We start from the raw sequence: 9447 nt of genomic DNA on the forward strand, positions 1-9447 counted from the left end.
CTGTGCAGGAACCCTCTCCCCAGCTTCTGGTGCCCCAGGCATCACCTGGCATGCAGCTGTGTCTCTGCAGTCATGTGGCATCTTCCCAGTGTTTCCCATCTGCTTCCCTTAGTGCAAGTGTGTGTCTGTGTCCAGACTTCCCCTTTTTACTTTTATTTTTATTTTTTATTGAGACAGTCTTGCTCTGTCGCCCAGGCTGGAGTGCAGTGGCACGACCTCAGCTCACTACAAGCTCCACCTCCCGGGTTCACGCCATTCTCCTGCCTCAGCCTCCCAAGTAGCTGGGACTACAAGTGCCTGCCACCACGCCCGGCTAATTTTTTGTATTTTTAGTAGAGACAGGGTTTCACCATGTTAGCCAGGATGGCAGACTTCCCCTTTTCATAAGCACACTAGTTCTGTTGCTTTAGGGTCTACCCTAATGACTCCCTCCCTCCCTCCCTCCCTCCCTCTCTCTCTCTCTCTCTCTCTCTCTCTCTCTCTCTCTCTCTCTTTCTTTCTTTCTTTCAAGACAGTCTCACTGTGTCTCCCAGGCTGGAGTGCAATGGCACCATCTCGGCTCACTGCAAGCTCTGCCTACAGGGTTCATGCCATTCTCCTGCCTCAGCCTCCTGAGTAGCTGGGACTACAAGTGCCTGCCACCATGCCTGGATAATTTTTTTTTTTTATTTTTTTTTTATTTTTAGTAGAGACAGGGTTTCACCATGTTAGCCAGAATGGTCTCCATCTCCTGACCTTGTGATTCACCTGCCTCGGCCTCCCAAAGTGCTGGGATTACAGGCGTTAGCCACCGTGCCCGGCCCCATGACTTCATCTTAAGTTGATCATCTTCAAAGTCCCTATTTCCAAATGAGGTCACATTCCAAAGTACTGGGGGTTAGGATTTTAATATGCGTTTCTGAGTGGACACAAGTCAGCCCGTGGCTGTGGGTGTCACCGGGTCCTGTGGGCAATCCAGCCCCTGAGTTCCTCCCCAGCCATTCCCTGGGACCTGGGGGCATCTTGGACTTTTTGGCTGTCCACTTGACGATGCCATTTTCCTTTGCCCTGACCTCTCATCCCTGCAGAATTTTTTGCTAGTTGGGCTGTCAAGACCCTCAAAATAGCTGTGATGAGCCCACAGTCAACTCTCAGCCTCAAGAAGACCCTTGCCCAAATGTCCAATGCCACCCTCGAGGAGTTGGTGCAACATTCTGGCCATTTGTGCATCCATTAGTGCTGCTGTGTCCCTCTGAGGCTCAAGAATGAGCTAATGGCCTGGGCTGCACCCAGCACTGCCCATTGGCTGTAACTGGCCTTCCCATGCAAGGGTTGTCATTTGGAGCTTAGAGGCACGCAGGAACCCTCTCCCCAGCATGAACCCTCTGAGAGAAGGCAGGCCAGCCATTCTTAAAGGGCATTTTTAGCAGGTCAGGCCTTCCGTGGCATACCGAGTAAAAATAAGCCAGGGGCTGTGTGGCACTTCCTGGCTCCTGGGACCACTCTGTGGCCGGGCTCTGCTGCCCTATTCTTTGAAGTCAATTCTGCTTTCAGGCGACCTCCTGAAATTTGCATCCAGCTGCTGCAAGAGGCCTGTGGCTGTGTTTCTGAGCCCTTTGCTGGGCCTCCCCACAAGATAGAAGATGGGTCCAGCCTCTGCCTTTCTCCTAAAGCCACCGCTCATGAGGCAAGATCTGATATCCATCCAATGACCCAGAACAGACAACTTTCTCTGGCTCCACTCCAAGCTCAAGGCCTGTGCCCACCTTGGAAAGAAAAGCGGCTTTTCAGGATGCCTGCATGAGTGTGAGGAGTAAATGCCTCTCCTCATTCCACCTGCTCTGGATTATTTTCAGCCTCTCAGGCATACATCCTCCTCCTCAACTCCTTTCCTGTAAACAAACATGCAGGGGTAGATCCGGGTCAGTGACACTGGAGATGGCCAGCCCAGAAAATCCCGACACTTCTCCTCGCAGTCACTGTCTGTCTCTCAAAATAATTCAGGCTGGTTTTCAGGGTTGTAGAGTTTCATTTTTCCTCAATATGCTTTGTCACCATAAAATACACTTAAAGTCTGTAAAGTATTAAGAGGAGACGTTCAGGGTTTACTCTTCCCATCCAGCATTGTAACATTTCTTAAGGGTGGCACCTGGAGCTGGTCTTATGCCTCTTTCTTCTGTCTTCAGAGCAACAGGACCAGGTGCCTTTTGCTTGTGTTGTGGTTTAAAAACCTCTGGGCTCATTTTTTCCATGAGCTCTGTCTGCTGATGCAAACAGCTGGCAGGTGTCCCACTCCCATCCACCTCTGTTGAGAGAGGGAGCCAGTAAGTGCAAAGAAATTCTCCAGGGTGTGTAATATTTCTTCCAGAAGTGGGTGTTTTGGGGAAGGAATTGGCCCATATTTACAAAATTATTTGAAAGGTAAGGTTGATTACAAAACAAAAAGAGAGAGAGAGAAGCAGCAATGGATAGACATCTTAAGGATGTATTTAAGAGTTAACCTTATAATTAATTTAATCCAGCATATACATATTACTGCAGTTCTCAGACTGGGTGCTGTGGCGCTGTGGGGCAGCACAGGGAACTCCTGCAGGTGCAGCAGGATATTTTAAATTTTGGGGGGAGCCCATAAAGTCTATGAGAAACTACGTGAACTGCTCACTCCAGGCAACTTACACTTTCAACATGAGATTGCATCCCATTGCTTCTGGCGATGCCATATCTTTGCAGAGTTGGGTTTTTGGAGGTTGCTGTGACAAAAAGCAGTAAGTGAAAATTAGCGTAGAACAGGAAATGTCCAGGCTTGAGAAGTTGTATAGTGCCGAACAGGGGAAACCATCCCACAAGTATGTAACTGTTATTAAGAATGAGATAAAACATTTTTTCTTTTAATTTATGCAGGTAATTTTTTAAAAAGCTACCAAGTTGTTAAGATGTAACTTTTTAAAAACAGTTGAGATAAAATTCACATCACATAAAACTAACCATCTAAAAATGTACAGTTCAACTGGGTAGGGCAGTGTGTACCTGTAGCTCCCTGGGAAGCTGAGGCAAAGAGGGTTGCTTGAGCCCAACAGTTCAAGGCCAGCCTAGGCAACATAACAAGATCCCCATCTCTAAAAATGAATAAAAAATAAAAATGTACAATTCATTTAGTGCAGTGCGTTCACAATGATGTGCAACCATCATCACCACCGTCCAATTTTAAAACATTGTCATTACCGGAAAGGACACTCCAACCCCTTAACTCCCCATTCCCTATGGCCCTCAGCTCCTGGAACCACCCATCTTCTTTCTGCCTCTGTGGATTTGCCTGTTCTGAATATTTGATATGAATGGACCATATGAATGTATGTATACCTAACATCCATATACAATATTGGATAGAAATGTATCATACGACTGTATCATACATATGAACTTATTTAAGTTTCATCCACATTACAGCATGTATCAGAACTTCCCTTAGGGATCTGGTGAATTTTCGCAGCATGCCGAGACTGCGTTTTGTTTATCCATGCATCCGTGGATGGACATTTGGGTTGTTTCCACCTTTTGCTATTGTGAATACAGCTGCCATGAATGTACAAGATTATGTGTGAACGCCTGTTTGCAATTCCACAGGCTAATTTTATATTTAACTTTTTGAGAAACTGCTAGACTATTTTTCCATCAATATTTTAAAAATTATTGGATCCTAACCACTGAATAAATGAAACCGCTGGACGTTTCCTTGGTCTAGGGATGCCATAAGATTACTGATGTACTAAAGGTGCCATGTGCAGAAAACCTCTGATTTTTAGCGGCATTTGCTTGTACTTCTCAGGAGGCACTGTAGGGGGCGCTCTGGAGGGACTCTTAGTGGGGCTCACCCTTGAGTAACCAAAATATTAACTCAAGTTAATAGTACCATGCATTTTAGGGTGAGTGTCAGTAGAGAGGTAACCCCTAAACTATTGAGTGGCTCCCAGAAGGGTGGCGGCCAGCAGGAGGGGACCAGTGCTGTCTTAGATGGGTCACCCAGGAGGGCAGCTGTGAGGAGGTGATATGAAACTGGAAGCAGTGAGGGCAGAGGGATGACACAGCCCCCCAGGAAGAGGCAGCAGCAGTGCAGAGGGCCTGGGGAGGAGGGCGCTGGGTTGAGGAAGAAAGCAAGGAGGGTCAGGGTGGCTGCAGCAGAGACAGTGAGGGTAGCAGAGGCTGGCCAGGAGAGGTGGGCAGGGGTGGGTCGTGGAGAGCCTCTGCATGGTGGGGGAAGGGGCAGAGACTGCTCCGCCCCACGAAGCCTAGAGTGGAGGAGGCAGGGCAACGTGTGTGCACGGACTGGTGAGCTTGTAACAGAGGAATGTGACCAAGCCTGGGACTGGGGGAGACACCCATGATGGGCTGAGTGGGGCAGACCAGGCAGGCATCAGGGAGTGGTGCAAGGAGAGAGATTTCCAGGCCCCAGGACAGCGTGTGCAACAGTCCTGCAGCACCAAGCTGGAGGAACTAGGAGGAGCCCAGTCAGGGCAGAGGCGGCTGGAGGGCCCGGAGCAGCAGAGGCTGCAGGCCGGAGCTGGAGGGGCCAGGCTCATTTCCACCCTGAAAGTGAGGCCAGGGGCGTGTTTTCCAGACATCCCACTGCAAGTGAAGAATGGGTCCAAGAGGGCCAGGCTTGAGATGGGAATAGCACTCGGTGGTCGTGGGAGGATGGAAAAACCCAAACCACAGCTAAAACGAGTACCAGGCAAAGGAACCTCAGGATAATAGAAAACCCAAATAAGGGAGAGAAAACAGCCAAAACCCCTGTCAGGGTGACACGTCCAGGACGCTTCCAAGCAAACACAAATCAGGGATAAAAAGGGTGGTAATCAGGAGGTCCCTGAAATCTCCTCTGTTTTCTAAAATACTTAATGATTATTCCACCCCCTAATTAAAGAGAAGCCCACGAAATCAGAAACGCAAACTTCACTGTGTGTGACTTGTTCTCCCACACAAGTCCAAGCTCTCTCCCAGTGCCCACTTTCTCTTTGCAATAAAAGCAAATGGTGCCTTTCACACCATTACCACTTGTCCCTGAATTCTCCCTCTAGACTGTGTCAAGACACCCTGGCTGGGGCTAGGGTCTCATGGGTGTCTGGAGACCCTCCTGAGCCCTCTGGAGACAGGGTGACTGCTGTCATGACCAGATGGGAGTGACCTTGACTGGGATCCAGGCACTGGCTCAGGGGACAGAATCACAGGCAGGGAGGCTCAGGATGGAAGAGCTGCCAGGCTTGGTGACCAGACCTGTGGTGATGCTTCTGGACTCAAGAGGAGGCTACAATAACCAGGCCTAGGGGCCACATGTCTGAATTGTTGAAAGTTCTCCACCAAGCGAACAATGAATTAAATGAAGTGTGTTCTGTCCTCTGACTCTCACGCCTAGAGCACAGCTGAGGATTCTCAGCTTCTGGCCCCCGAAGAGCCCCCGCTCTTGCTGCCTTCAGCTCTGTCCTAACCCACGAACGGCCTCACTGGCACATGCGCGAACATCCGGGGCTTCAGGCTGAGCTCCGCCCATGGCCCTTGCACACAGCTTTCTCTTGGCTGCACTTGGGGGCTCAGGTGCTCACACCTGTCGTGCAGTTGCCCTCAGGGGAATGAACACGTGCAGCGGCTGCAGGCAGCTGAGGAACATTTGAGCTGGGAATTTCAGCGTCCACAGAGCTTTCTTGATCTATGGGGGTGGGTGTCTCCTGGCCCCATGGACTCCAGGCACTGGGTACACAGGAAGGTCCAAGGAGCAGCAGACTGGAGCCCTTTAACATTCGGGGCCAGGGCAGGTTTGCCTCTTGTCCTGGTCAGGGTGGTGCTGGGACACAGGACTGGATTGAATGTGCAGTGGGGGCCATAAGCTACTCTGTCCTGGCCTTCAGAATGGAAAGAGCTTGTTCACAGAGACAGGAATGCTGCAAAGACCCAGTTTGGGGGTGAAAAGCAAAGGCTTATCTCAAATGGGTAGAGGTGCCTTAGGGACATCCTACTGTGCACACCATGTTAAGTTTTGGGGGTTTTCCTCAGAGGAAAGGTCTGGCCTGCAGAGAGAAGCTTAGGGATCTTCGTAGAATACATGGAAGCTTACGTGGGCTTGGATGAGCTGCCTGGGGAAAAAGGGGAGGATCAGGGAGGCTCCAGATTGGGGTTTTAAGAAGCCCCACATTTAAAGACTACGGAGTGGAGGATGAGGGTGCAAAGGAGATTACAACATAGCATTATTACAATTATAATTCATCCCCTGTCTGCTTGACGGCTTCTGCCATCAGACACAAGCCCCTAGGTGGCTGAACGGCACCCCTCATTCTGTTTTCCCAGGACACGGAGTGAATGATCCTGCAGGAAGACTTATGGAACCACTGGGTCAAAGGAGGAGCTGTCTCTGATAAGGAAGCGTTTGTGTAAACAGAAAATATTTGCTTGAGTAAAAGAGCGAGGAGTTGGGTGTCAGGTGGAGATGGGTCTCCCAGAGGTGGTCTGGGAGCCCTTGCGAATCAGGCCCTCAATGTCTCTCTTAAATCACTTTGTTAGAATTAGTGAAAGCAGAATCTCTGCAGTGAACAAGTTATATTATTTTAGAAAATAACAGAACACACAGGGAATTCTCAAAAACAACCATGCAAGTGGTGGCAGGAGCGGCTGTTGTAGGGGAGTGAGGAGCCTGCTAGACAGAGAGGAGGCTGGGTGCAGAGGCCTGGTGGGAGGGGACAGTGTTTCCAGTTGGCCAGCCCAGCTCAGCTTCGCTCCCCTGCCCCATGGTCATGCCAGCAGGTGGACCCCAGGGGCTCTGGCTTTATTCTGGGGCCTCTGAGAGCCAGGTCAGCCCATGTCGGCTCCACAATGTCACTGAGCCATATGCTTATGAGAGCTAAGTTACTCTAGGACCCTGAGAAGGACAAAGATGAAAATGACTCAGTTTAAAATCTCACTATTCATCCACAGCCTAGCATGTGCCACACACATATAATTATCATCTGCTTGGATCCCCACAGACATCTCGAAGCAGGTACCTCTATCCCACACATCAAGGACAGGCACATGCACCATGGTCGCATCCTGGGACCCCGTCTGAGGCAGGCTGGCTGCAAACCCAGAGACCTCTCTATCCTGTCTTCTCCCTGGCCGGCAACCTTCACTGTTCCCTGTGGTACGATGTTAATGGCAGCTTCCCGACACTTCCAGACCAGGGACCTTGGGCTGCCTGCTGGGTCAGTGCTAAATGGCCCCCTATGAAGAAGGGCACAGCTTGAGGACCTGGAGCTCAAGGGATCACCTATTTAGATTCGCAGTCAGGACATCCAGTATAGGCGGAAACCGGATTTGGAATTCTTCTGGGAAAGGGGCCAGGAGGCACACAGGGTAGTTGGGGAGTGGGGGCTTGCAAATATCAGCAGACAGCCCCCTTCCCCGACTCCTCCTTCCCACCTCCCATCCGCCATTGTCTCCCCTGGTCGTCCCTCCCCTCCTCACCCGCACTCCCAGGCGGGTCGACAGTCTCTCTGTGGAGCTTCATGCCCTCGGAGCTCACCACCTGAAAACCTTCAAGTCTGCACACCTACTGCGCCTCCGTGACTGCGCCCTGCTTTCCACCCAGGATCTGTGCTGATTGGTTTGTTTGTAACCACACCGGGCACATTGTCCATGTAGACATTTCATGAGGTTAATTAATATTGCCCCATTAATCCTCAGGACAGCCACCTCCCAAGTCTGAGATACACAACTTGCCCTATTATTCATTTCATCTTTTTCTTTAAATTGGTCCACTTTTCTTTGGCCCTAAAATGTATTTAAAGCGAAACTTTAAATTACTTTTATACTTGGAAATGCTAACCTTCCCAGCCTGGGACCAAGGACTGCTAACATAAACAGCAATTGCGCTCCGGGAATCCCAGCGGGTCTGGAACTCGAATTCACAATTCCTGTAAAGGTGTTTGTTTTTCTTTTATCAGTTGTCATGTGAATCGGTAAAGCACTTCAAAGTCTGCAGAGAAGCCGGATACCAAACCAGGTTCCTGCAGCCCAGCCCGTGATCTTTGGACTGGATCTGCTCACAGCTGGGAGCTGGCTATTTTGGTCTCCAGGGGCTCTGGTCTCCAGTCCCAGGCACCCGGTACTGAGCCAGCAGCAGACACTCCATAAATATTTGTCAAATGAAGGACACAGGTGATTAAATATATGAAATTGGAGCGTTTTATTACTTGATGGTGTGGGCTGTTAGTCAGCCCCAGCAGCGGAGCTGTGTGCCTTGGAGACTGTAGAGGCAGAAAGGTACTTTGCTAGAGCTGAGCCCCGGAAACAGTGCAGATGATTCACTTTCCAGTCCATACATTTTTTTTTCCCACCAAAATAATAACTATGTTTACTTCCAAGTTATCTTCACAGATTCAAAACTCCAATTATTTTTTAAAACATTAGTTCAAATGTAAGTTACATTTGTGACAAGCTTAAAACAACTATTTGCCACTCCAGCCTTAAGGAGACCAGTTTTAATTTCCAGAGTATGTGGGAAAGGAAGTGGCTCCCTGGTGCCCCCACGAGGCCCCTGAGCAAGCATCGTCATGTTGGGATGTGTGAGTTCGCTCCAAAGAGCGGCCGTATGGGAGCGGGGAGGCAGTGGGGAGACGCGGCTCCCCGCTACAGGCTGTGAAAGAAGGTCCGTGCCCGATTGGAAGGGGGAGCCTGGAGAGGCTAGGTCTGCAGCTTCCAATGCGCTGACTTGGGGCAGCCTCTCTCTTTCCGAGTGACTAACACAAAAACACAGTTAATGTCGTTAAAATACCCTCTCCTTTAGCTCCTCCCTCCTGTCTTCATTATTCATCTCCTGTGGCCAAAAATAAGCCTTCACTCACTGTTGCGTCTCAGGAATGTGTGAGTGTTTTCTGAGGTGTGGACGTGTGCGTGATCTGTGATGCACTTCGGCCTCTAACCCAAACATCCTTCCAAGGCTGGAAATTTTTTTTTTCCCATATGTGAAAAAAAAATCTTTCCTTTTCAAACCATCTGTAAAAAGAGGCTGTTATTTAGGAAAGGATGAGGGAACTCTTGCATTTGAAATGTACTTTAGATTTGCTGTTGGGTAATTTTTTTAAAAAAGTTACTTTCTAAGAGGAAACTCGTGTAAAAAAGCAAAACATGAACCTGCAGGGTATTAGGCTGACGAGTGAAGAAAGCCAATTTCAAAAAACTAGGCGCTGCATGATTCCTGTATCTAAACATAATATTTCTGAAATAAAACAATTTTAGAAATAGAGGAAAGATTAGTGATGCCAGGGCTCCGGCTGCGGCTGTAAAATCGCCACAGGAGGGGCCAGGTGGGGGTGGGTACGAGAAGCTACACAGATGATTACATTGTGTAAACCTAATACATGCAAAGGAAGACGAGTAAAACAGGGCAAAACTAATAAGATCGGTGACTGTATCAAAGTCAATATCCTGGCTGTGAGACTGTAC

Source organism: Macaca thibetana, chromosome 3 (genome assembly GCF_024542745.1).
Source record: "Macaca thibetana thibetana isolate TM-01 chromosome 3, ASM2454274v1, whole genome shotgun sequence".
Lineage (NCBI taxonomy): Eukaryota > Metazoa > Chordata > Mammalia > Primates > Cercopithecidae > Macaca > Macaca thibetana.